Below are 27,774 nucleotides of genomic sequence, written 5' to 3'. Positions count from 1 at the left end.
GCCATTGTCACAAGAATTCTGCATTAATATTCTCACCATAAAGGCACAACTGTTCTAGCAGAGAGCTTGCAGCAGAACAACTCTTATCTGCAAAAGAGAATATCATTATGGGCTCCAATAAGAAAGAAGTAGATGGAAGGATGTTGAAGAAAGAACAGAAAACTGCTGCAAGAAGATAAATAATTTACACAGAATCCCATCTAGGAGCACAAAAATCTTTTTTTAAAGTCACATTCTTTTAAACCATTGATTTCAGAATAGAAACAAAGAGGTGCTGAAAGATAAATGATAGTCTAAGAACTACACACAGTGCACTTAGCAAAATAAGGAAAGAGTGAGGAATATAAATAGTATACAAAAGATGCTAAGATCAACAAACAGAAAGACTCATCTAAGCCATATTTATTGGCATTTGTTTTTCTTTAAAAAATGTACAATTGCTCTTTTATCGTAAGCACTTCACATTTAATCCAAGCTGTATCTTGGGAGTTTGTTGTGTGTGTGCCAACTTTCATACAAGTGAGACATGGTTATTAAGCTTTTAAATAAAATATGCAAAACTCAGAAAATGGTCGAGATCATTTGTGCATTTTAATTGAATGACTACTGGAAAAAAAGGTATTTTTATCACATCACATCTTAATAGAGCCTCTGGATTAAATACTAATTAATTTGCCAACAAAGTTTGCCGTTAATCAGTTGCATGTCAGCATACATTCTGAGTGACATTTAAATTATAAAGTATAGTGGGATTATCTCCACTCTTGCAAATTACCTCTTTATAAAAGTCAAAGTAAACATGATACGCACACCAGAGATATTATTAGTCTCCTGTTTACTCTCTGTATGGTACTTTGGCTTATAGGCTGTTTCGGTCTGTAGATATAACACATCACTTTAGGAAAAAGAGGTTGCAAGTTTTAAGGCTGGCCTTCCAAGAGCCAGCCTCTGATGACCAACCTCATTAACAATTGTCTCATTAGGTCTATGTGTAGCTGACAACATTTCTCCACAGTAGGGACTAAATCAAACCTCCCATAGAGCACTGAAAGTTCTGATAATGCCATCTTCAGTACACTGGCCTTGACTCTGCTCTTAGCAAATAGCCCAGAATGACAGGAAGTGCCAATCCTGTTGGGAACCATGAGAAGAAGTTCACTTTCTATCTTACCTTTGTATGAAAATATTCTTTCAACTAAACAGAACTGAAGAAAGATATATAAAATGAGATGGATGGACAAATGGGTGAATGAAGCAACAAAAAGAAATGATTAATGTAGTACCTATAACAGTATCACAGATAGCCACTGTGATCTTATATTAAAAAAGTAATAACAACTGATTCAAAAAATAAGCAAATCACTTAGTTAAAAGATGAAGAATTGGGCCAAAAAAGGAAAGAATTATTTTTAAGCCTTCATCATGTTTGAACAGTCTATTACTGTTTTATAAAAATTATAATTGAAGTGTAAGCCCCTTTATGTAATGTAAACTGAGGTCTAAGTTGTAGAAAGGAGCTCAGAATAGTCAGACTGATTTTTTTAATAAAAAGACATTCAGTGAAACTCAGTGTGTAACATATATATCACCATACATGCAGATGCAACCCGTTAAGGCAGTAGAGCTCCAACAGTATTATGTGATGCAGATGAAGATCTTCCGAGCAAAATTCTAAATTGGTCACAGCACTGAAGAAATAAAATCATGACTTCAACTGAGATGGAGAGATTCCTGTGGCCTAAAGTCTTGTCTAAACTCTACAGAAAAAATATGGAAACGTCTTGAGAGATGACTCTCAAAGCCTTGCCTAATCCTGATTTTCTAGCACAATAAAGAAGAAAACGATGATAGAATATTTGTTCTAAATTACAATTCTGGATTTAGAGTCACACTTTCCAGTGACATTGAACTTGGCCACTAATCTGAACCAGCAACTGACTTTAGATACAGATTTACAGGCACAGTTAAGGGAAATCACAGGGGAAAGAAAAAAGTGTCTTAAAGACGGAAAAAATACTGCCTGAGCATCCACGTAAGAAAGATATACATTTTTTATTTATCATTGCAACTGTTAATAATGTGAAACTGCACCCAGATGGAACAGCACAAAAATACCAAGTACGGAAGCAAGCAGCGTCTTTCCCCTGGCCTTGCCTAATTCAGGCAATCCCTACATAACCCACAGAGACCCAACCACTTGCGCAGAGGGTTCTTGTGTGGTAGACTCACCTTTTTCTTTTTCTTTTGGCTCCACCATCATTGTTCAGCAGAAAGAAGTAATTGTCCTTATAGATAGGTGGGAGAGTGAGATAGTTACCAAGGAGATGGGCTTAGTTTGACAGTGATTTGGAAACCCAAACCCAGCTGGAGATGGGAAATCTGAGTATCCTCCCCCAGAAAGCATTTGAAAACTAGATGCAATCTGGCAGCAATTAAAACCCAGTTAACTCTTTCCTTTCTTCTCTTTGTGAATCTGCTTTTCATTCTATTTGTTTATCTACTTTTAAAATTTTCTCTTCTTTGACTAAGAGGATCATAAGAGAATAGTAACAAATATTCCTGAGAGCCAACATCTAAAAAGCACACACACAGATATATCTTCCTAAGTTTAGAAAGACAATTATTTTTCTGTATTCAGGTGAGGGAAGTCCATGTTGCTCCCCTAGGTACATATGTGGGACTGTCACTAAAATGAAACTCCATCAACATAACCAAGAGCAGATTTTCTCCTAAGGCTGGAACTACATCCACAGTTCTGCAGTACAGAAATGCCACTGATTACTTGAAGCGGTGCTATATAAATGATAAAAGACAGCAGGATAGATCCTGAGCGGGTGTAAATCTGTGGCAGTCCCATTGATTTACTCCTAGCCAAAGGAGAGCTAATTTAATTTACACAAGCTAAGGACCTAAGGCGATTAAGTTTGAAGAACTGGCTAGCAGAAAATGATAATGCACAGAGGATATTATCAGTGGAATGCAAATAAAATGACAAAACAAGGATGCGAAGGAACTGTTTGGAGTAACTCAAGGTGGAAAGTCCAAGAGTAATGGCCCAGAGATAGACACAAGAACATCTACTGTAGTGAGTAAAGATGCATTTTAAAGGATGGACTCACAAGAGAACTTTTTCCCTAGAGAAAGTACAAACAAGTAGCACCTCTGGATACTTTCCCTAGAAAGTTAAAACTGAGTCTGAATTTTGCCTTAACCTGAGTAACTAAGTTTTGTTCCATGTGAGAATCCATGACTAGCGTTTGGCCTTCACAGAGGGACAGCAGAAAAATTCCAGTATTCTCCAGTTACATGGAAAGATATACTAGAAAACTCAGGAAGGTTTTTTCTGTCCAAAAATCTATGAATTTTTATCATAATTAGATATGTGGAAGAGACTTAATCAAAGTCCTCAGAAAAGTCATTGTTGCAAATGAATAACCAGCACTTTTCATGGTTTAATAATTTTTCTCCATATATTAGAAAAAAAAGGTAGCGCTATGTTAGAAAAAGGGAGCTGTAGCTTGGGTGATAAGAGTCTGCAGCGAAACCTTCCATGCTGCATTCATGAATAGTCTTTCTAAAATCATCTTAAATGCCACAATTCTACATTTCAGGTAGGAGTAGATTCCATTTATAAAGCCTTCTAAGCTGAAACCTTCATAAGAACAAACAACAAAATTGGTATCATGGCAATTCAAATTAAATTTAGATTATTTTAACAGCTGCTATTGTCTCTAAAATAAACCCTGGCTAAACCTTCTGGGATTTTGGTAATACATTACCGAGGCTGTCAAACTTGAAGGTTATTGTTAGTAACCTGCGTCGCGGCGGGATGCGTTTCGCACCCTCCCTGCTGGGGACGTGCGAGCCCCGTACGGTGCCAGCGCGGCCCTGGCCACCCCTCGCTGCTGGAGCTGGCAGCGGTCAGGCTTCCCCACCGAGGCCTGACTGTGCTCTAAGGGCCCAGAGGGGGACTCTCCAGACCGCCAGGTGATGGCACCCCAACCCCTCCCCGCCGCAGGGACCTAACACACTAAGCACACGTAATTTGTTTATCCCCTTTTCCCTGATGAGCCATTTCAGCAGTTGCCCTGGATGCAGCAAGCAGTGCTTTTGGGAACCTGTGAACTACTGGAACAGGTGCCGTGGAGCTACCCTGCTGTAGGAGCAAGAAATTTTTCCCCTTGAAATATGAGGATAATATCAAATCTGAATTTCCTATGATGCACAGTTTAACCCATCTAGATAATGACGTGGAGGATGTTTTTTGTATTACTATGAGTTTTAGGGAAGGCTAAATTCCCTATCTCTGAGTAAATGCTAATCTCGTACCCAGTTATCTAAGCTAGATAATTTTCCTCTTTAGGAGCATGAGGCTTGGAAAGAATATTAATCAGCTTATTAATTGACTATTGCCTGATTCTGTGGCTGTTTTAAAAAGAAATCTAGTATATGAATGCAAAACTAGTCATTCCTTGGGAAGTCTTTACACAGAGAATCATGCACCAGTAGAAGTAATTCACTTGCTTGTCTTGCCAACATAATTACAATTATAAAAGCTATTCTGGGGGAATAAATAAAGAATTTTACTTGATACATTCTAATAGACCTTTCATTTAAACTTCAAAAAGTAAATCTATAACATGTATTATGTTATACATAAATTTATATCCTGTATTTGTAACATATTTTATATATATAACATGTATTCCTGAATTAAAGTTCCAGGCCCTGCCTCATATATAAAAGTTATTAAGAATATACTATTCTTCAAACAAGCACTGATGAGTTATCAGTGTCAAAACAGAATGCTATGACAGTGGAAATCAAAGAGAAGGATAAATCTGACATTTGGAATATGCAGTATTTTGTATACATACATAGTATCTTTCCATGATTTCTTCCCTAGTATTCTGGAGGACGGTCTGAGTAGCTATTTCACAAACATTATTTAAAAGCCTGATGAAGCCAAGTATCAAATTAAAAGATCTAGGGTCTGGTAAACTCAAGCTGTTAAGTCTAGAGCGTGGGCAAAGTGTGGTTCTGCTGCTCTGCTTTATTCAGACTGTTTGCTGGTGAGGAAAGGGGAGGCAGAAGGACAGACAAGCACTCCCGATGCTCAGCCGGGCTCCAGCTCCTTCACCACACGTTGCTGGGGGATTGCAGGAATGGGAACATGCCCAAAGCAAAACAAGGAGCCTACAGTAAGGAGACGAGTAGCCACACTGGTGCATACAATGACAAAGCTTTTACGATGGCTCTCTACTTTATCATAAAGTACTTAATTATTGACTTCCTATAATTTCTACATTTGCTGGCTGACAATGATTGTATTTCATCTTTTGTCTCTTTAAATACTTGCAGGCAGGATGCTTGGATCTGGTTAGAAGAGACTGTTTCAATAAATGGCCTATTTAAGTTGAATAGTGTAATATATTTTTGTACAGTGTCAGATGCTCTTTTTCCTATTTTTAAGGTTGCTCTGATTTTTCTTTCTCGCCAGTTGCTTTTATTAGTCTGAGTCATATAGGTAGTTAAGATTTTTCTTCACGTTTCTGTAAAGCTATCTATTCATATATGTTCTGATATAATTGATACATCTATACAGGCTGCATAGATAAATATAGAAGCTATTTTCTTTGCTTTGCCACTAAGGAGTAGTTTATTTTTTTCTAGTCAGATTTTGCATTTTATCTACTCCCTTTGCTAACAGGAAGAGAATTTTAAAAGGGTTAAGTCTCAACAACTGGAAAGGAGGACTGGAAATATATGGATACCTTTAAAAGAAAGAAAAGTTTTTCTGTAGAAACCTTGGCCTTGCAGATTGAACTTCAATAGACAGAAACCAGCTTCCATGTACAGCCCAGTAAGCAGGTCACAGAAATAACACACTTGGCCCTGCTCCTAAATGTCAGAGCCATCACTGAACTATTCCTACTTCCAGTTGTGCTTGAGACTTTCACAGAGAGGTCATTGGTGGACAGTCCCTTCCCCCAGAGATACTTTTTGAATTAACTGAAAAGTTGCAAGGATTTTGGTTTCTGATTGACCCAAAACACTGTCCCCCCCACCCCCAAAAACTAGTGAAGAGGTGTAGTCACAGGACTATACAAGATTTTGTATGAGATGAAAATAGGAAGCTTGCTGGGTATGACACAAACTGGGACTTGCTAAATATCCAGGGCAACAATTTCATTTTATCTCAAACTAATGAGCGTTTCGCTCTCCTTATTTAGCCGTGTTTTCTGACAAGAGTATAATTTGAAGCTGGAATCTGAGCTATAATTTGATACCTCAACTGTAAATTTTCTTGTTTTTCCCTAAGTCAGCTAGTTAATACTATTTACAGTAATGTCATTCTGTGGCATTGATATACAGTAACATAACACCATGTCATGTAGTTTGACATGTTTTAAATTAAAATTGAGCAGATAGTCCTTTCCCATACCAAGCTTCACTGCCATTAATTAGCCACATATTGTTCCTGAAATTTAATTGTTTTAAAACAGTGATGTTAATTCAGAGATTTACAGGTGGAGGTTGCCAGCTGGCAAGCACTAGATGAGAAATGACATTGACCTTCAAGCATGTATATCTGCCTCAACCCTCTGATAGGCCATCATTTTCAGTTGGAAAAACAAACAAACAAAATCTCTCTTCACTGGGAAGAGCTACAAAAATCATACTAAAATGCTTCACTTTAATGTGGCTCCACCTACTCTGTAAAAGTGGAGAAGAGCTCATTCCTGAACGGGTTCACCAAGAAGATCCCTGTTTACCTCCCACCTGCCTGAGCCAGACTGCCAAGGGTCCTCATGCAAAATACACCAGAGCAGTAGCAGCACACAGATACCCTCCCTTGGTACGGTCTGGCTGATGAAGGAGTTCATGTCCATGGGCTGCATTTTTGACTGTAGATTCTTATTCTCGGACTGGGAGGATATCTGTGGCCCCAATACATAGGTCTTCTATAATGCCTCGTTTGCTCCTTCTGACATTTTTTTAGAGAAATAGAGAGAAGATGCCTGAGCATGGAAGTCTTCCCTTTTCAAAATTCACAGTGACCAGAAATGACAACTTTAATCTAAAAAAGCCGAGAACAAACCATGGGAATTGATCTGGCTCAGACACCATTACAAAAAGGTCAAAGATACTTTTCATATTTCAAGATGGTCCTGACTTCCCATTACAAAACAGGGCTTCTGTGTTGTTTCCAAAGCTAGACAAAGATGCTCTCAGGCTACCCTTTGTCTCAACAGGCTCCAGCAGTGCTTCTTTCCTTGGCAAATCTCACATGCTTCCTGGGTACAGGTTCTCTACTCACAGAAATGGACCATTGCTGACCTAAATGACAAGACTAAGGTTGGTAAAGTCTTACTGTTGACAGAAAGGTTTTGAATTGGAGGAACAATCACATCACAAGACAGATAGATACTGGCCACTAAAAGTTTCAAAAACTGGAAGCTCTGGAGTACAGACTTAGCAAGAAGCCAAGAAAGTCAACATTTTTTACTTAATTTCAGGTTCAGTGATAGAGTATTTATTATTATTTGATTCTAGTTTTCTGATAGCAACTTTGACTAGCATCCTAGTGTAAGAAAAGTATCTTCCTCAGATCAGGTGAAACCTACATGGACTATCCTATCATTGTAAATTTAATAAATCCATTAAAACCTAAAATTAAGTGTTACTGTAGTCAACCCTGGCAAGACCCTTGCTTAAACGAAAGGGGCAATTCATTTTTTAAAGTTAGCAGTGTGCCTACTACTGCAGTATTAAGTGGGACTGGTACTCAGGTGGTGGCTGCTAGAATTTACCTGTAATCTGGAGTTAGTAATTAGCTTTCAGGTTTCCATTCAATCTCAGTCATTATACAGCCTTAAGAAAAATATTAACCTTTGGTTAAAATATTTGTTATTATATCATATATCATGTTGGAAGTATAACAGTCTTGAACCGGAGTGATGAAATCAGGAACATCTTGAGAAAAGCATTCTTGTTATCAATCATGTCATCTTGAACGTGTTTAGAAGCTTGCTGCTGGCACCAGAAATGGATGTTTTATTCAAAAGAATGTATTTAAAGAAAATGACAGCGCTTTTCAATTCAACTTTTCTAAAACAAAAAATCTTTCAAGTCTTCCAAGTCACATGGATTTCAACATTCCAGTGATTAAGACTATTTTCAATTATACATGCTTTTTCCATTATTTTTTCATAGCTTGAGGGTAGATTTTCAACACTTGCATGAAGAATTAGACACACAAATCACTTGCAACTATTAATGGAAATTGCACAGACGGTGCAAGAAGTGGTACAGAACAAGAAAAACCAACTCAAACCACCAAAAACTTGAGCAAAACCTGTCATGAACTTTGCAGAGTGGATAGACCCGTCTTTTCGGTTGTTTCTCATCTTGCCAGACTGCACACTTCCAATTTCCAGCCCAGGAAGTGAAAATGTCAAACAGCCATAAGAAAACCAAAAATGGTGAGATTACCACCACAGTTTAATGTGTCCAAGATTTGCAGAGAGCTCTCTCTTGATCTGAATAAACACAGAGACGGATGGCCCTGTGTAGTCTACATGTGCTGGGGCTTTAGGGTAAGCAACAGCAAGCTCTCCGTTTGGAGGAGGGGACACAGCAGATACACTGTTCCCATGTTTCTCACTCTTGATATTTGCAGAAAATACAACTGAACTAAGAGAAAATATGCAACACACTTATCTATGCTGGCATTGCAGTGTTCATTAGAAAAAGAACTGTGATATTTCAACAATGTTTATATTCATTTTTTTATCAAGGGAACAATTACTGAAATTGCAGAAATTTACTTCATTGGGCTCCTCTGTTGCCTCAGCAAGCCACTTTTCTTCAAGAACTGATCTCTCTAATCTAATTTCATCAATCTAATTTCAGAAATAACATAATTAAAACATTCATTAAACCAAACAGATTTCAGTCTAACATTTGTTAGACCTTAATGCTCAGCAGAAAGGTGCCATTTTCTTTTAGGTTTTATGACAGCTATAGATAGAGGGATTCCAAGAGTAGAAAGGCTTGAGAAGATGACATGGTGAATGGTAAAGTAAGCCCAAACTCCCTACTGCAGTTTTCCCCCTCCTACCTCATTTATTTTTAAGTTCAGTCTGTGGTCTTTGATTTTGTTGCACCATTCATTTAGCACTGTAAATAGACTTCGAGGAATGCTAACCATGTTTGTATGAATCCAGTGTCATCTCTCATGCAACAAACATCCAGGCCAGCAATGACACACTAAGATATTTTGAATTACGATAAAACATTGTGAATCTCTTACTCCCTACATAAATTCTTTATTCCTGTTTGTAATATGCAGTTTCACAACTAAGCTCAAATAATTTTGGTTTTGCCCTCAAGCTTATGTATGTAGTTTGAAAAGTTACAAGCTGTTTTTTGTGACGAAAATGATTTGTCCTTTGTAGATTCTCAGTTAACAAAATATAAAGTACAAGTGTTCAGTTTTAGCTGAAGAAATGTATCATTAAGTACTGTATAAACATTGTTCTTCATTACACTGTCAGACTTTTCTTGAAAGGAATTTCATCACAGTATGATTTGAACTACCTAGCAGAATAATATTAAAGCAATAAACTATGGGAAAGTGTATGTTATGGCACACTTGATAGATAAGTTGGACATCCTGAAAAGTTATTGCCATGTTCTCCTTTTGGTATGACAATACCTAACTGCAACTCGTAATATTAACTGTTCTGCTGTTTAGTCATTTTTATGGCTGATTGGAAAAATAAAGCTGTCTGCTGTCATTTCAGATATTTCTGGGTGGTAGCTTGTTACATAGACAAAGACTAAAATATGTAACTTTTATATATACATAATATCATCATTTTTACAACCCAGAGACTTTAAAAGTTAAATTAAGACACTTGCTCAAGTGCTAGTTCCTGCATCAAAGCTACAACAGCAAAATGGTGAACAAATGGACAGACTGTAGCTAGAAGATATGACTCACACTTTCTTAAAACCTGATGCATATGTTTCATGATTTACTTCTCTAAAGTTTTCTGTTCTCTGGAATTTTCTTAATTTCAGCAGAGTTACTTCAAGCTTTTTTCCTGCTGTTTCACCCTGGCTGTAACATCATTGACAAGTTTTATTCTTTTGCAAAAATACAGTATTAAAAACTGTAAGAGAGCTGTATACTTCACTACACACCTTTATGGAGAAAAGGTATTTGGAAAAGATTGATGCTTGCCTCTTAAAACACATTACTTTGCTGGTATGTTGGGATCCCCAGCTTTTGCTGGGCGAAAGCGAGTGTGCCCGCACGCTGCGGAGGTACCTGGCTCCTGAGCCCGGCGTCCTGTGCGGAGCACAGATCTGGAAAGGGCAAGGGAGCGAGCAGCTGTGACACACAAGCCTTAACAGCAGCCAAAGCTGGAGGAAAGGCTTGACCTACATTTGACTGTTTCAGGGATGACTCAGGGAAGTGAAGAATAGTTTCTTACTTTACAAAATGAAATTTGTTTTACAGCCATAAAAGGCCAATTGTCAAAGAAAAAAGTACTGCTCACCAGGGAAAAGAGGATGAAGTTAACTCAGGTCTCATGGGAAAAAACTTTAAAGCAGTCTCTCTTCATACAAGGTGTTTCTAAATAGATGACCAGTGTTTGCTTAGTTTCTCGGCATATAAAGTGTTTCTTGGCATATAAAGATATTTACATGAACCATAGATAATTTATGGGCATAAGTACAGAAATTTCGCTAACATAAGTGTTCACATACCTTTCTGGAACTGTAAATGTTTACAAAAGCTGGAAAGAAGACATCTGCTAAGCCTAACACTTTGGCAGTTTAGCGAAACAGTTAAAAAATTTTAAAAATTTAGTTGATGTTTTTAGTACAATCTTTGCAGTGTTGATTTGTGTATTATTTGAGAATTAGTGATATATATATTTTGACATAAAGTCTACTACATAAGAATATCTTGATAAACACTAAAAAGAATCTGGACAATATTTTAGTACAGACATCTGCTTTTCCCCTTAACACCTCTTGCAATAAGGGCAGCAAGGGAGGTGAATAACTAGTAATCTCATGTCCTTGTAACTCTTCTGGAGCTTAAGCTATAGTTACACTGCAAGTGAACTCTTATTGCATCATAGTCTCAAAATGAACAGTAATCTCTATTTTCACTTAGGAGAAAACAGACTGTGTATCTCGTCTGTTCAGCTATATTTTATTCCCAGATGCTTTTTATGTCCTTTTTTCAGATAAAAAGATATTGGAATCTTTGAAGTGTCTCAGAGAGCCCATTTCATCAACTCCTCTAAAAAGGAGGCTTTCCGAACCTGTGCACTGAAGGGCTAACCTGCGTTGGGGAGGACACACAGCAGCACCTAGGTCTGTGTACCACCTCCACACTGACATCTTTCTTGCAAAAAAACACAACAGAAAACCACATTAAACCATAGTTCACACCTACAGATCTTTTGAGCATAGGACAAGATGTAAATTGAAACAAAACACACAAGAGTAAAGTTGGGCCAATAAGCACATAACAGTTTGATCATATAGGCTGACCCCAAACAACATGAACTAACTACCTTAGAAGCATACCTAAAGCAAGTCACTGCTCTGACAAGACAGCTGGCAATGATCTGTTTCGGCACAGGGTTACACAAGCAATCTAACACAAATGGAGGTTTTTGAGAAAGTGAAGATTCCCATCTTCTCAAATTTTCTTTTAGGATAATGAAAATTTTCAGCGCAAAAAATTTTCAATGTCAGCACCTACATGCTTTTCCTATTATTATTGTGGATTTTAAAAAATAAATGTACAAGAGCAGATTTTAGAATTCCATTCAGCTGCTAAATAACCAGCCACATTTTTAGAAGAAACTCAGCTCCCCTTCAGGAATGAGGCGGAAAGCTTTTGAGCTTCCAGCTCCTATTCTCAAGTGAGTTTTAGAAATCTTCATTTGGGTGCCTGAGCAGGAGCTGAAAATTATCCAGTCTCCAATTATCCAAATATCCAGTCCAAGGCCCAGTTGCAGGGGCCTGCTCATATATGATATATGATTCAAAATTAATCTCCCTTTTTTCACTTCTCCCAATTTCAGTCCTTTCTCTGCCACAAAACAGTGCTCTACCAAATCACTAGCACTTGAGAAGAATTATCAAACTTTTCCTTTGCTGTAAGAACATATCCACAGTAAACACTATTTTAGCATGACACTGGGGAGCTGTTTTTTGTCAGCTAGAAAAGATATGTTGATATGCTGTGCCACACAACATCACAATGCACCTAAACAATAATGTGAAACATTTACATTTTAAGTAATGATACAGATCAGCTTTGAAAAGGACACACTCTCATTTTGCCAAAGTCTCTATTTCTTCTGCCAGCTTTACTGAAAGGCTACAATAAGCACACTACCTCTAATACACAAAGTTTTATTTTGTAAACCTGAACCAACCTTGAACAGCGCTTCTGAGTGGAAAGGGACAGTATAATAGAAAAGGATGTGGGGTCACAATATAAGTCACCAAAGAGCAGTTCCTTAAGGTCTGACCATCCCATTCATGCCCCATTTGGAAATTTCTAATGTATACAATATGTGCAGACACCATCTCCACAGGCCCTTGGAAAGCTGCTTTACTTAAAAGCACTCAGACTCAGTAGAATAAACAGGAAATAAAGATTTGACAGTAGGCTTCCTTTTCAACGCACACAGAAATTCAGCATAGACGTTAGAGAAAAACCCCTCACTGTAGGGTTGGAACACTAGGGTCAGAAACGCCATCTTTGGCTGCGGAATTAAAAACGAAAGAAAACCATCTTTATGAATTACTGGAGATCAGGGCCATATAAATATATTGCTTGAGTGTTTATACAATACTTCCATATGTTTTTGTTATTATTTTTCGTTTTAATCATTTCATGTGAAAGTTGCTTGGATTTTACTAAGCATTTTGTAAATGCTTAGTGCTTGGCAGAAGAGTGATCCAGTTACACTAAAATGGACAAAATCAACCATGATTTTGTTACAAAGATCACCCAAAATATAGAAGATCCCTCACCTTTTATGCTGTCAGTCCAGCTCTTGCTATCTTTCTATTTTCTCTCACTTCACGGTGTTGCGTGGCCCAGAAGTAGTTGTGCCTTCAGGAGCGCCAGGTGTCTGTTGGCCAGCCCAAGCTCTGCCGGACGATCTGTGACAGCAACACGGTACAGGATTGCCTGTATTTTGCAATGAAATCTTATGGGCTGCGAGAAAAGATGCAAATTTCTTTTGATTTCCAGCAACCAACCACTTTTCCAGATTCTGACTGGCCTTGGCTGCAGTGCACAAACAAATACAACCTGAAGCGAAGGTACATGATACATGCAAGGAGTCCCCGGCAATGCAGAGGCCCTGACTAGCACTGTGCCCAGGGCCTCCAAAATGCTTAGGATAGGCCCTTTTCTGCTACACAATCAGCTGAGCATATTCCTTTGGTAAAATATTAGTCACAAAAGTTTGGGAAAGATGTCATTAATCCTTGTTCTAGTCACTGTGAGACTCATCTAATGCCTCCTGAAGTCAATAGATATACAGAGCAAGGCCAAGGGATGCTGACTTCATTAAGACTCCCAGTCAATCTTAAAAGATCCTCCAAAGCTTCTTCTGCAGTCTTTTATAGCCTTTGTTCAAATAGGTATTTAGTCAATAAATTAAACTGTCATCTTGCAATCCTTTAGAACAATCACTTCTTTTATAAATGAATGATACAGCAATTTCTTAAAAGCAATTCATACTTGCTTGTATCTCTTGCTACAAGAAGACAAGCCATGAATAAAATTAGTTAATTGGAATAATGGAAGGTTGACACCATTTTTCAATATTTCTCTCTCTAAGGAAAACATCTTGTACAAAATGGTGTCCCATATCTTCCTTTTCCTTCCCATTGTATTTTGCCTTCTGGCTTTTAAATAGAATTTAACAGGACCAATTTACTGATGATTATAATAAATAATCTGGAAACCTAATAAAGCCAGACACATACCCCGTTCAAAGTGTGGTACAGTCTAAACTGCACCGGATCAGATAGGATCATCAAGAAATTATGGACTAAATCCCTCAAGCTCTAGACAATGGCTGAAATTATGCTTTCAGTAGCAACAGAAAGTTGTATACTACCTTGCTTAAAAAAACCAAAAACAAACATACCAAAAATTGATTAAGAAACACGTCAAGGCTGAATTCTATTCATTCTTGATTATTTGAAGAAAAGCAGTACAATAAAGAAATACATTTGTCCTTAAATGAAAGATTTTACTTTTGAGATACACTGAGAATATCAATTTAAGACATGTTCCTCACTTTAAGGAACAGTGAAGGAAACTCGCTGATCAGTGTTAATGATCAATATATTGGAAATGAAACAAATCCTTGCCATGAAGACAAACTGAAAGCCACCCATTTATGTTAAGCTAGCAACTGGAAGTGTTGTAGTACAAGCCTTGAAATCCAAAAATAAACCAAAGGAACATTTGAACACCTTATAGGAATATTAATCCCAAAAGTGCCTATGGGCCAAATCAGGATCTGATTTACATCTCTGCTAACGCCATTATTTCTATAAGCATTTCAAGATTAACTTCAGATCACATTTTTCCTGGTGAGATATTTCATGGCATTATCTGAACACAGATAATACTTTTCAATATAAAAAACCCTTTGTCTACATGCCCACTTATAAATTGATCTCTTCTATGTTTCTCACAAAAGTGTGCCTCTTTTCTGGGCGACCTAGCTGAGTTCCAGCTTACAAATGTATTTATTGAAAGAAGCACAGGAATAACAACTGTTCTTTTGTCTCTGTGAGAAAAGGCTGCCTAGAGCCAATTATTGTTTATCATTCCAGATACACATTTTATGATCACTGTGTTAAATAAAAAAAAAAAGTTTATGAGTAAGGAGCCAATTTAATATCTTCAAGTCCAATCACATAGAAAAGGATCCCTTATTTGTGTTTTATGTTGCTCAGTCTAATTGTCAGGTTTTATTAATTTTGCATGCTAGGCTGGAAACATTAGACACAGGTTTCTCCTTGGGAGAGCAGCAAAGCTAAAAACAGCACAAGCACCAGAGGAAACTGTGTTTATAATTGCTCTGTTTCTTAGTTGGACTTTGTCAGCTCAACTTGGGTGGCAGAATGACATGGAGAGAGAAAGCTCACTTTGATTTGGAAAAGGTTGTTTGCAGGTGTCAAAACAAAGTCTACCAGGAAACCAAGGGAAAAATTAAATGCTGTGAGCCATTATTGCAGGTGTGCTCCAGTGAAAATTATCATCCTTTTGTTTTTGTCTCAGTAAATAGGTTGTGCAGTTGAGGCCAAATGTAGCTTGGAAGGAATTTCAAATACTATAAGCTTACAGTGAAACTCAAATTTAAATTTCTTGGTCCAAACACACAGATTAGAAATTATTCATCCAACTCACCCCAACAGGGATACAATGCAGACGGGTAATAAACGAGCACTAAGGATACAAAAAGAGGCATTTCTGACACTGCCTGGATCTAACTTACAGCCCTTAATAAACAGCCGCCTTAGAGGCTGTCTGCAAGCGTTTGGCATGCGCGGGCAATGCATTTCCCCAGGCAGAGGAAACCCCGGTGCCCGGCTCTGAGGGGCAGCCCAGCGGCTGCGTCTGCTGAAGGCACCAGGCCCTCGCTGGCTCCTGGCCCCGGGGCCGTGCAGCAGCCAAGCCAGCGCTCGGCAAGGCCGGACAAGACCGTCGGCATAATGGAGGTGGTTTCTCTGCTCTCTGGTTTAAGTTTGGGCTTCGGTTTGAGTCAGAATGACACTGGCACTATTACAATCTAGTAGCCGTGTTGGCTTGCACAGTGAAAACAGGTGTCTGTAGATTTTTTCAGTACATAGGCTGGAAGAGTAATTGCTCTGCCAATCCCATAGCTAGACTCTGGATTAGGATAGAGATTGCTTTTTCCTGACAGTTCATTCTCATGAATATACATTTGCTGAAAACACAGACTTTGTCTGGGGAGAAAAGAGTAGCTGCAGCACTTCAAGATGTTCATTCTCGCCTGAAGCGGTATCCCGTGCAGTTTTCTGGAACTGGGATTTGGAGTCTTTCCTGATTAGATCCATATTTTTACAAATCAGATCCACACTTCTACAAAATGATCAGATGATGAATGATAAAAGTGGTCCTGTGCTCCTTCAGAGCTTGACTTACTGACAAAATATTTTAATCTAGTAGATCTACTTTGGGGTTATGAGATGATGTAGGTGGACCTTGAGGTTTCTCTGTGACAGTGTGAGAAGTTCATAAAAAATGCAGGGTAACACTGTCAGTCAGCCGGACAATTGGTTACCAAGTTTAGGGCAAATAAAATCCCGCCAACAACCACTGAAATTCTCTTGACAGACAAATATCAGCAGAGATGAGAAGGCCACAGTACAGGAGTATCAAGGTAACTTACCTGAGCATCCGTGGTATGAATAAGTATGGATGTCAATGTTCACGCAACAGTGACACACTGGTAACCATGGAAAAGGGGTTGAATGCTCCTAATGGCAGAGAGACCAGGCAGTCCCTGTGCCGCATTCTGTGCTGCTGGAAACTATTTATCCTCAAGGAAAATCTGGGCACATCCATGACTTTCATGAGAGAAGTGCCTCAGTCCTTTACAATGTCTAGACTCTAAGAACTGGCTTTGGAAACTGCAGGAAAAGAGGAACTTTACAAGGCCTCTAGGTGGATTATTTTGGTACTTCTGTTATTCAGGATATCTTGATGACTTTGGTGTCACATAAGTCATACGCCCAAAGACTCACTAAGTCTTTCTCTTTTGTCCCCCTCTCCTCTTACCCGGATTTGCAGACTCACAGTGGAGGAAGTTGAATTGACATCTGGTAATGGAGAAGTCAGACTCATGACCCTTATGACTTGCTGAGATCAGGAAGACAGCGATGGAAATCTTGTGACACGCTGGTACACTAGTGATCCAGGACAACAGGGCAGGAGCACAGAGCTCACCTGTGGTGAGATCTGACACTGAGTCAAAAGCGCCTTCAGTCACATCTCGTGGAGGCTGCGTTGCCTGTCTCAGTGTGCTCCAAACATAAATGAAACAAAACAGAGTACTCCCCAGGAACGTACATCTTGCTGAGGCAGAAAAGGTACTCCTTCAGATCCGTAGATGGTAGATGCCACTGAAAGAGACTCTAAATGACAACCTGCCTTTCACATCTTGAAACGTAACCCTGTGGCATTCAGCCCCAGAAAGAAAATCCACATTAAAAACTAGCAGTCTTCAGATGGGTTCACCAAGGTGGGAAACAAAGGTGAACAAGAGAAAATACTTCTTCTCACAAGGCCAATTCAAAGAAATTGAGGGTGTGAGGTATGTCCAGCCTACTCACTCTACATTGACATGAAAGGAATGGAAAAGGGCAGATGGGAGCTGAATGCACCAATGAGATCTTCTTATGGCAAAGAAGTTTCCAGTTTCAAATGTGTAGGCCTGTAACCTAAAGTCAGTAAGGGCATGTGGGTGCTCCCAAAGATAGAAGTTATTGTTTTCCTTAGAGCGATATGCTTTGTTTTATAGTTTTATTAAAAGTGGCCCAAATATCATAATATTAGAAGTCATTAATTTCACTTAGTTTCTATAACTCAAGCTCGTCTCTGCCATATGTACAATACTCTTTGCCTCAGCAAAGTTTAGACACAATAAGAATGGTTTTATGCTGAGTTGGCTTCCATAACACCTCATTGTGGATTATAATTAAAAAAATACACACTGGCTTCTGTGTGTGAAATACAGAAGATATACTGAATACACTAAGCAATCATTCCCAACAAAGATTAAATACAAATATACTTCAGTAAAATGAAGCATGAGACCTGAATCCACAGGTTCAGAGTTGAATTAAGTATTAAGTTAGGGTTGTCGTTCTATGTTTACTTAGTTCAAGATATTTAATTCAGTGCAGCACACATTGACTCTCCAGAGGTATTCATAACAGCAAATTGCTTTAGTTGGCTATAATGCTGAAACTGGAGGAGCTGATATATCACAGGTGTCCCTAAACTCTCTTCTCTAAAGCACACAAAAACAGCAAGTCCACTGTCAGCTTCCTTATCTGTATCAGATGCATTGCACTAACCCAATTCCATTAAGCCTAAACTGATAGTTTTAATTCAAAGTATCTTTTAATATCCTTATTTATAATAAGAATGAAAGAAAATGGACAGAAGAAAGAAAACGTCATTTCTACAACATACCCTGCCCTTAAACCAGAAAGAAAATCAGAACAATCAAAGCATATTAAACAATTACATGTCCTTTCTAAACAAGAAAACACGTCAGTGACAAGCAGCCCGTATACTAAACCAATGCAAAACCTCACAATAGCATTTGAAAGACACAGCATAAATTGGGCATATTTTGCCTAAAATTTTTACTTACTGTTGGTACAACAGGACCAAAATCAAGGTTATTGCCATTTTAGCCAGGGCCATTTTCTTCAGAAAACCTAGACTTGTAGCAACATGATTTGCTTATGCTAACTGGCACTTTTACGTCATATATTCTATATATCCAGTCATCATTAGGAAAGTTGATAAAGGCTTACTGCTTTCCTGAGAGAGTTATTATTTATCTGTTGGTGAGTGACATGCAATTCCTAGTTTAGAAAAAGTCTGGAATTGTTAATATTCTCTCTGAAAACTCATATGGGTACCATATCAATGTTATTTTATAGTAACTGCCATGAGCACCACTCTAAAATCATTTAATATCAGCTAATTTTTGATGTTACAATTTTAAACCCTTATATAACTCAGAAAACATAATATCAGCTAATTTTTGATGTTATGATTTTAAACGCATAACTCAGAAAACATAATACTTTATAGATTACACTGATATTGTATCATTTCTTCATTACATTTTTCTCTGTATCTATATTAAAAGCATTATGCATTATGCTGCTACATAGAGACAACTTCAGATGCCATTCACTTAAAAAGGAATTTCTGCCATCTTAAAAGCTTTATGTCATGCAGCACACCAAAGAAAAATGATCTATGGCAATCGAACCATGGTTACGACAGGTGGACAACCTGTGGCATATTAAAAAGTATAGCTGAAATAGCTTTAAAATTTATAGCTTAATTATAAAAACACAATTTAAAGCTCATGAGAGGGAAGCAGAGGCAGGCACTTGGAAGTCACTTTCAATTCAGCAAAATTTACTGCAATTAAGATTGCAGAAATACGCTATAAAGAAAGTTCAGAAGTACTCTTTGAGGCCTACATTTATGTGCACTATCTCTTACATATATTTTTACTCATGGTAACTGCCACGAAACTGTAACAGCTCTCTGCAGTCTTCTCTGCAGCTGTGCAGTCATTACCTGGACATAGCAGTATGAAGAGGGCATTCACCAGGGGTCACCGGTCCTCCAGGACACACACAACAGTCTTGGCTGTGCTTTGATCCAGTCGTGCTGCAGAAACAGAATGAAAAGCCTTAACCCGTACTCTTTAATTTTTGTTATACCAAATTCTCCACTAAACACTACAAAAAAAAGGCCATGCTTTATGCAGTATTCGTGCAACTGCATAGTATAAACATGAAAGCAGGCCAGCATCACCTCACAAGACCTCGTTCCCGCTGGAGCTGATATTGTTAATAGAAAACAGGTATGTTCTTCTGAAAATAGATAAAGCCTTGAATTTTGGACACCAGCCACAACAGCATATTCCACTCTTCCATAATGCCCACGTAAATTAAAACACTGCATAAAATGGTAGATTCCAAACACCCTCACATATGAAAAGCATCAGAAGTGAAATATCAATAACATTTTCTAAAAAGTAATTGAGTGCTCTGGTTTATGGAGTAGAACCTCATCATTAGTTAGTGAATCCTCTCATCGTTGAGTTTTGGACTTTATGGAGCTTCAGATGAAATCCAAGAAAATCTCAATTGTTTTGTTCCAGAGACATCATAGCTGCTAACATCAGTGGCATTTCAGGACAGCAGCATTTTGATGGGAGTGTTTGTAATATCAATGAAACGGGCTCTTCTGGCTCAGTAATAAATACATATATGATGGGGAGATGCAGAGAGCAGGAATTAATGCAGGTAAGTTTTTAGGCCAGGGCTGTACAGCTGACAGAACATCGCTTGGGGGAAGAGGAGGGGGAGGGAACAGCTACTTATAATGTTATCTGCTTGTTACTTTTTTGTTAAGTTTTTATTTGGTTACAATTTCAGAAATATAATTAACAGTTCCCAGGCAAAACTGAAGAGGTGGAATACTAATGGAAACTTTAATCTTCAGCATAAAAAATCAAAAATATTTGAATACCCTACATACACACATATCCATTATTTAACGCTTGAGACCAATTCAAACATAATATTTTCTTACTACCCAGGTCTCCGCTTCTCTCTACAGTAAAAACATTAGAGCAATTCCAGTCCTATGCTCACCTTTCCCTCTGAGAGGCATTATGTTGGTTAAGTGTCATGTTTGTAGAGGTAAGAATAGTAATCTTAGGCCTCTGGGGCTGTTTTGTGATGAGTATGGGGCAGGTGGGACATTTCTATCTTAGACTTATTTGTTATGGTTATGGTCCTTACAAGCAAGGTGAAGTAATTCTGGAATCCTCATACAAAATTTCTTGTTGCCTAAGAGCTAGCCTAATTGCCCTCTTTATTTCTTTTTTTCTAAGGACTGCTCCAAGGTTTTTACAACACTTCAATAGTTTTCAGCTGTTTTATCTTGTCTAGTAAAAATACTCTGCAAAACCAGCCTCAAATATTCTGTGAATTGATGATTCTGTGAATGAATCAATGATTCACACAGATACCCGTTATTTCATGGTGCTGGCCCTCGCTGGACTCCAGTCACACACCATGTTTTGCACAGGTTGCTGCACAAGAAGGGAGCTCTCCTCTTTAGACTTCACAGCCTGTGATGTAACTGATTCAGATCTAAGCTATACATATGTGAATATATATATGTACACATATATCCTTCAAATATTAGCTGGAGATATCTACACTAGTTACCCAACAGAAAAGTCACCAGTCACAGCCAGGGCAGTGTTCGTCTGATAGCTGAGAAAGCTCTGCTGACCCAGGTGTCCTTCATTTCAGGCTTGCAGGAAGTGTCACGACTGGCACTGACACCCATCACAGAAGAAAGTGGGGGGAAGGAGAGGCAGAGAAGATTAAAAGAAAAAAAGCAAAATGAAACAGGAAAAATGAAGAAGGACAAAAATAGAATAATGAAAAGAAATGGGAAGTATAACAACTTCACTGCAGGTGTGAATTGCTGTTCCTTGGTGTTACATCTCAGTAAACAGAATAAATGCTTGGTGGTGTGTGACTGCTTTCCAATCAGTGAGAGCAACGTGCTGTGACTAGTAATGGGTCATCTTTCAGCTTTCCTTTCTATGGGGAAAAAAACAGTGACAGTGATTGTGGTAGACCTGGACTGAAAAAAGGATGACCAGTGCATGCATTAAGTCAGGAAAGTCTCTAATTTCCTGAGTTAAAATAATCATTGCAATTTAAATTGCGTTTTGCAACCTGTGTGACTTGTCTGTAAAAATGTTACAGACATGAATTAACCCTTTGTCCACATCCCTCAGAGGCAGCAGCACTGTGTCCCTAGAATTCCCAGGACAATTTTACTCAGGTTGTCACTTATGATGCAATATAATATAATCCCAGCAGAAACAGTGTGTTTCCTGAAGAGGACATGCTAGAGAATCACAGCTAATGATGGCTGCAGGTGCTCCGTACCCTCAGTAACTGTGCAGTTTTGCAAAAAAATATTTAAATAGATGAAACTGGCACAAGTATTTACATACTTAAAAAATAACATAACATCCACTAACAATACAAAATATCAGCTGCAATAATGAACATATTGTAGAGGGCCTGATTCCATGGTCCTTGCCCACCACAGATGAGTTTTCGCTGTCAACATTTTTATTTCTGGTAATGGTAAATTTACATTTCTCTTCCCAGGTGGAAGGCCACTTCTTCTCCTGCATACAGCTGTGTCATTGTCTAGAATGGTTAATGCACTGGCCAGCTCAGGTCGCCAACGGGTGACAGGAGTTTACAAAAAAAGAAAATCAAATTGTGTATTTACTTCCTGCATGAGTTGACCCTGAGGATTCAGCAGTTAGAACAGGAATTGAAGGAGGTAGATAGAGATGAGTTTTATCTGAATATTGAGTGGCTATGATCTGTGCCACCACTAGCCATTTCTGGTCTGTTCAGAGAGTCCTCCTCAGCATTTTAAACTCCTTAAGTTTAATTTCTTTCTTTACAAAATGAAATTCCAGTTACTGCAGAGCTTTGAATGATATTGAATCAATGTCAAGTACTCAAGTTCTTTCTATACATCAAAGTTGACAACAGAAAGAAATGGTAATTTCTTTCTCCTGATCCCACCAAATCCTGATCTTTGTTGGATGGCTACCACACTCAATTTTGTGATTTTACTGTTGGGTTTTAGGTCCTTCTCATGGACAATGTATTGTAGCCATTCAATACAATACAAAAAGATCTACAAAAAACTTGATGATCACTAGTCTCCTGTTGCATTAGGGTACTGCTTTTCTTGCTGACCAATATTGCCTTCCTGTTGCTCTGCGTTACATTTGCTTGCTTGGTTTCTCTGTATCTGTGAAGGTGGACACAGAATTGTTCGAAACCAAGTGATATTTTTCCATCATGGCAACTTACCGCCTCAGGTTGCCACCTTAGAGAGAGAAATTGGATGTAAATAATGTCACTTAATGTACCAAATAACATTTATATGCAATAAAATCCTCCCTTCAGATACTAACTGCCTACTCTCTTTTATAGGCTAACACTTAGCAATTAAGCCACTGAACATCTGGGCTTCCGATCGCTCAGCAATCATTTAAATCAAAAAGAGGACCCAGTGAATGCCTCTATGGGTCATGGTATGGAAGATCAGCCCAAAGCAAAATATCTGTGGCATGTACAGAAGGGCACATTCGGGAAACAGCTGATGCCTCTTATTCAAAATTTACTAAAGCAGTGTAGGAAGCTGAGCATCCTGATGATTTATGTGGATAAATAACTTAGTGAGATGCAAAGGTTTGCACATCTTTATTACAATAAAACAACACCTGGTGCCCTTTTGTTACCATCTGCATGTTCAAAATAATTTGGTCAGCATTATTGGCTTGGAAGATAGCCAACGAGTCAAATTATTCACTGAATGGTGTGTATAAACTGAGGAATTACAAGCAGGTTTTTGAAGTGCACTAATAACAAAACTTTACCACATGTTGCCTTAGCTGACAGCTTGATGGCAGCAGGAACTAAAGGCCTCCATTTATCCATGGAGCTTATTTAATAACTACTCCTTAATACACCTGACTAACCCAGATTTCCTACAGGAGAAAGAGGACATTGCAGTCAGCGCTTGTCCCTTATCCCTGTAACACCAAGGAGTTGCTCATACTAAATAATTTGGAAATTGTGAAAGACACATACCTGTTCCGTCTGAAAGCACACGTCAGTCCCTGTTGTTTATTCAGTCATCGGTCTTACCCTGGCCACGGGACGCCTTAGCAGCCGAAACTCCACGTCTCGGGGCCGGGCAGAGGAGCACGGCCGTGTCCCTCCGGCGCGTAAGCGACGGTCCCCGCAGCAGGGCGGGCCGGCCGGGGGCAGCGGCACGCGTTGCCCTCCATGGCCCCGGGCCCACTCTGCACCTCGCTGCACCACTGCGCTTCCCGCTAGCATAGCTCCCAGCCGTTTCCCAGATTTCCAAGGAAATCGAATGCCCAATGGTAGAAAGAGTCCACGAAATGTCATTGAGAACACACTGCTTCATTTCATCTATAAACATTTTATCAGCTAGATGGTGAAAAATGAGGAAAAGCGTAGAGGAAGGTGTCCCACCTGGGATGTGGCTTCTGGCTCACATGTGGTTGGATCAGCTTTTTTTCCCTACAAGTAAATTAAGTAGCTGTGGAGCTGCTCTCACCCTTCCGTGATCCAGCCACAGTCAAGCCCCTTACGGACTGCAGCAGACATTACAGTATCAGTAAAATTCACTTACCTTTTCTTCTCTAAACCTTATTTTTCATGATTTACTGTCCCATCTGCTTCAAATGCATTGACCTGAAACATGGAATACAAGTTAGTAGCCTAGAAGCGGTTTCATGTTCATATATATATATATATATAAAAAATGTGTACTGAGGCTATTTTTGAGTACAGAAAACCAAAAAATCATAATTTGGCTTCCCCTCAAGTGCTCTTCTAGCAATCACTTGATAATAAGAGGTGCATTTATATATTCAAAATCCAGTCCTGTAGACAATGTTCAAAACTTAGCGTTGGCTTATCCTCTGAAGTATTTGAACACAAAAGAGATCCAATGCGAAAATTGGCCTCTGTGAATAAAACATAACCAACACTAGATTTTTTTCCTTTAGAATTGATGAAAATCCTATTAAAAAGAAAAGAACATAGCAATATCTGCCTTGCAGAATATATTGTAATTCTAGAAATTTGATGGAATCAGAAATTAGCTTATAGTACATGTTTTCCATAACTATGAGCCTTCCTTTATTTATGCAAAAAGGTTATTTACTGTCAACGTAAATAGTAACAGAAGAACATATCATGACAGAATTCTTGGATATCCTGGAGATAATTTGCTTACAGAGAATTATTTTAATACTCTACCAGGAAGGGAGAAAGGAAGGAAGGAAAAGAGAAATGTCGCCCTAGCATGAAAAGCATGGCTCCTCTGCCCAGATGGAGGATGTAATTGAGCAGATCCACAGTCCGCATCGTTGTGACTGTGCTTATTTAAACCAGCTGAGGTTCGGTACAATAAATAACACATATAAAAGACTCAGATATTGTTGGCCCATTTAAATGTTATTGAACTTTTTTCTTATGATTTCTAAGCAACACAGAGTGGAAATAAAAGAGCCCCAGTCTTTGTTGTCATGATGTTCTGCACAGAAAACTTGTCTCTCTTCCAGTAGCTCCCCAGGAATTATATGAAAAAATGATCAAATTTCTGGTCTTTCTTGTCCATTTTCATGCACACAGACAATGCTGGGGAAACTCGCCAAAGAGGGAGTCAGAGAGAGTTAGCGTTTCCCTTTTTTTTTCTCAGGCTGTGGTCCCTGTTAAATCACATTGCTAAATATGTTCATGCATGTTTCCAGCACTGCCCTCATCCTGCCATGCCCAGAGCCCACCGGCACTTGCTCTCCTTGGAAAATGAGCTTAGATTGAATTCTCTAAACCAGATTAAGGTAAATTTACAAACTGCAATTCACATGACATCAAAGCATATGATTTAGACAACATTAGTCTCTAAACAACTATAAACCCTAATGTGAAATATATATGCTGCTGGAAGAAGTCGCAGATTTAAGCAGCTCCCAACATTGCCTGTAAAACTCTGACAGATGCACTAGAAACATTCAATAAGTATAACTCAGTCATCTAGGCACAGAATATAGTACGTATGGGTTAACTTGCAGTTAACTTGAAAATCTGGACTCTCACCTTGGATTAGCAAGAAATGTGAAGTCTACATGGGAGTGGGAATGTGCATAGTTATAAATCTATTTCCATATCCCCCAAAATAGAATTAATTTGTCACATAGCACTTACGTGTTTACATCATGGAATTGTTCAATACATTTAAAATATTTTTTTCAGTTGGCCATGCGCTATGTTTTCTAAAATAACCTTCAGAAAATGTAAATGGCTCAATGTTTTCACGTGAACAACAGTAAAATTTGCTGCTACCTTTTTTCCGACAATCACAGACACTGAAGGTTAACCTCAAACCAAATTTGGACACTTGGTTTACTGACAGGTCTGGCATGACATAATTAAAAGCTAGAGTGACTCGTGGTAGTTTAACAGCCCCAGCCCCAGCCCTGTGTCATGGCAGGCAGTGCTTTCTGTCCCCTGCCAACAACCACGACAACAGCCTGTGAGACGGAGATGGACAGAGAATATGAATGAAGACTTCTAAAAATGTTTTTGTAATGAAGTGTTTGTGTCTTGAAAGGACACAGTATTTGTCAACATAGCAAACACTTCTCCAAACCAGGTAATACAGGTTTCCACCTTACTCTAAAAAAACCCAGACATTTTCATACTAAAGTGACACCTGATACTACAAGCACCAGTAGCACCTCACTGCTCTCAGTAGGGCTTCTGGCTACTACCAGGATTATACAAGGAGCCAGATACAGAGAGCTTGGTAACGCAGGCCAGGAATCACGAGACACCTATTTACTCCTGAAAGTAAAGGTACTCCATACCCACTCGCACAGGTTTCCCGGCGCTGAACGACAGAGCAAGCTGAAGTTACTCAGGAAGATACATCTCCAGGATGAAAATCCATAAGCACCTACCCCCATGCACAAAAAATAAAACCGCAGTATTTTTTTTCTATTTTAAAATGATAATACAATTCATAAACATATGACTTACATTATAGAACAATGAATCTCTGGTGTCACACTAATTAAAAAGCTAGTATTACATTACTTCCTCAAGGGCTCATTTTATAATTTTTAGGATTATAGCACATTGATTAATTTATACAAGTTTTTAATCCCCTAGTATTTAATGAAGTCTAGGAATTGGGAACGTGTGTATAATTTAGATTTGTATAATTTTATTACATAGGAGAAAAGTTAAACTGGTCATGTACTACTTCACGCAGAAAAGTGTCTGAACACACCAGTTCAACCACCAGCCTATTAACCATTTGCAATGAAAACGTTCGGGTCTAAATTAATTCTAGGGTTATTAGATTATTTTTCAGCTTGCTAAGGACTCCAACAAGCATCGCTTGTCTTATGTGCTTGTCAACTGCCTTTTAATTAGCTACTGTGTAACAACTGAGCACAGTGGGAAACTAATATCTGTTCAAGCTATCTTCCATATCATTTAGAGCGCCTAGAAAATGACATCGTCATTACCCGGCGCGGCCTCAGACGTACCCATCCCCGCACATCAAGCTAAAACAGCGTGCTTCGGCGAGGCGCGCAGAAACCCACTGCCCCTAAATGCAATGGCAACCAGCAAAAGAAATTGTTGAGGAAAAAAACAGTCTATGAAGATGAAATCCTGAACTGTGTTTGACACTGGTGTCTGCTCCAGTTCTAGCGTCCCATGAATGCAGTTAGATCACCGAGGTGTCAAACCAGCACATCAACCCAGAAGTCATGGGCTCACAAAACAAAAATGTGTTTTTTTTTAAATCTACTGTATACACTGTAAAAATTCTCAAAAGCTAGAGAGCTGCAGCAAACATAATCAACTCTAAAACCTGAAACCAAGTAAGGAAGCATTACACCTTCCCCAGGAAGGGAAACAAAACAGACAGACAGACAGACAGACAGAGCAGACATCCCCCAAAACCCAGGCACTGAATCTCCGAGTGACTCACCAGGACCTCATAACATGTCAGGGACAGACTCCAGTTCTGGTCATTAATGAAGAAAAGAAGAAAAACAGAAAATTTCTGGAAATTTGCTGTATATATCCTGGCCCAGTGATGGCTACAGAGAAATGCTACTGAGTCTCCGGCAGTCGACGGCGGGTAAATACAGGGGAAGGAGACTGATTATTTAAAGCCCTGACATAAGACGATTACTGCTGGGGCACGCTATTCCGTTCGTAACAGCGCTTCTAGCCTCT

General features: G+C 38.7%; 1 long non-coding RNA gene across 1 annotated transcript in view; it reads right to left on the bottom strand.

Annotated features, from left to right (window-relative positions):
• Positions 1–27,774, bottom strand: part of LOC112987655 (uncharacterized) — a 174,648-nt gene that overhangs the window by 31,065 nt on the left and 115,809 nt on the right. Inside the window, exons 4-7 of the long non-coding RNA XR_010391472.1 lie at positions 24,146–24,207; positions 23,575–24,033; positions 19,433–19,525; positions 13,081–13,212 (exon numbers count right to left, since the gene is read on the bottom strand). This is a non-coding gene — a long non-coding RNA (uncharacterized LOC112987655). The remainder of the gene's footprint in view (positions 1–13,080; positions 13,213–19,432; positions 19,526–23,574; positions 24,034–24,145; positions 24,208–27,774) is intronic.

This window comes from Dromaius novaehollandiae, chromosome 13 (genome assembly GCF_036370855.1).
Source record: "Dromaius novaehollandiae isolate bDroNov1 chromosome 13, bDroNov1.hap1, whole genome shotgun sequence".
NCBI classification, from domain to species: Eukaryota; Metazoa; Chordata; class Aves; order Casuariiformes; family Dromaiidae; genus Dromaius; species Dromaius novaehollandiae.
The sequence above is the reverse complement of the archived record's forward strand: the minus strand, read 5'-3'. Positions and strand labels throughout refer to the sequence as shown.